This window comes from Arachis duranensis, chromosome 9, assembly GCF_000817695.3.
Source record: "Arachis duranensis cultivar V14167 chromosome 9, aradu.V14167.gnm2.J7QH, whole genome shotgun sequence".
Classification (NCBI taxonomy): Eukaryota; Viridiplantae; Streptophyta; class Magnoliopsida; order Fabales; family Fabaceae; genus Arachis; species Arachis duranensis.
Window position 1 is genome coordinate 12,933,541 of NC_029780.3, and position 1,526 is coordinate 12,935,066.

The 1,526-nt window shown below is 43.4% G+C and overlaps 1 protein-coding gene across 1 annotated transcript in view; it reads right to left on the reverse strand.

Annotated features, from left to right (window-relative positions):
* LOC107464770 (protein APEM9) overlaps positions 1–551 on the reverse strand; it is a 4,743-nt gene extending 4,192 nt beyond the window's left edge. The window contains exon 1 of the mRNA XM_021130588.2: positions 425–551. The gene's annotated coding sequence lies outside the window, so the exon portion shown is untranslated. The remainder of the gene's footprint in view (positions 1–424) is intronic.
* Positions 552–1,526: the final 975 nt, after the last annotated feature.

Consider the following 1,526-nt stretch of genomic DNA (forward strand, 5'->3'; position numbering starts at 1 on the left):
GTCTGAAAATTAAAAAAAAAAAAAAAGAAGGAAGAACAAAATCATGACCTATATTTATATTTATTGAAAACATCTAATTTACCCTTTCCAACTTTGGGTCATTTGCACTTTGGTCCTCAGACTTTTAAGAACGTGCAATACAACCCCTAAAACTTCCTAAACTGTTTATGATCCTTTAATTTATTTATTTTTCAAATAATTTGAAAATTGCTATATAGGGATAGAAAAACAACCAGGCCTATTCAACAAATGTAATTATAATATTAGGCATAAGCCACCAAGAGCATGCTACCACTCAGTTCACTCCAAGAGCACTCTCCACCACAAACAAGTAATACACCATACCAACAACATGCTCCTCCCAACTTACAAAAATTAACAACAAAAAAAGACGAAACTGATGAAGTAGTAGATGAGTGCTTACCGGAGAAGAGAAGACGAGCGAGCAGCAGAGTCGTTCGCGTGGAGGTTTTGGCCGACCAATGGAACGGAGGTGACGGCGAAGAGAAGACGGCCGAGCAAAAACGTTCGCGACGTCGAGGAGAAGAGCTCCGAGCCGACCTTCGCGACGGCAAGGGGAAGAGGGCCGAGCAGCAGAGACGTTCGGCGGCAACGACGGCACCCTCGGGTCGATGACGAGGACAGAGACGACGAGTTCAGGGCGGCCGGCGACGACGAGTTCAGGGCGGCCGGCGACGACGAGTTCAGAGATGGCGACGCCAACAGTAGTTCCGAATCGACCTTCTGGCGACGCGAGGAGAAGAGCAGACCTTCGAGAGGCGAGGATGGCAACCGCTGGTTGTCACCGCCGGCGCCGATAGTGGTGGGGGCTAATGAAACGTGTTTTGGGAGATGGTGACTGGTTGGCTTTGCTCTGATAGGGTTTAGGGTTGGCTTTGGTGCGTTTGTGAGAGATAGAAGGGAGCGGGGTGCTTTGCTCTGTTGTTGGTTTTCTTTGGGATCAAAACGGCGACATTTCGAAGGGTAGAATAGCGAACCGGAAAGTTTAAAAACCAAGCCGGTTCTATCAGTTTACCGGTTAATTTTCAGTTCAACCGGTTTTTTGCATGACGGTTTTGGACATCAAATGAACCTGTTAGAAGATTGGTTTTCGATTAATCCAATTGAACCGATCGAACCAGTCTAATTTTCAAAATATTGCATAATATAAAAACTTAATTTAGTCTCTTAAGATATACATGCAGAAATATATACATTAAAGACATAAATATAATAAAATTTAGGGATAAGTACTTTTTTCGTCCCCAAGGTCTGGGGTAAAAATTAAAATCGTCCCCGACTTTTTTTTGTTATTAAAATCATCCTCAACGTTTAAAAACGCTTTAAAATCATCCTTTCCCGAATTTTTGGACCATAATACCCTTAACTATTAATAAAAATTAAAAATAATATTAAAAAAACCACCCCCCCACCCATCAGCATTTCTTCGTCTCTGTCCTCCCTCCCAATTTCCCTTCCTCCTACACCCACCCCAAACCCTCACTCCATCACTCCATCACCCCCAA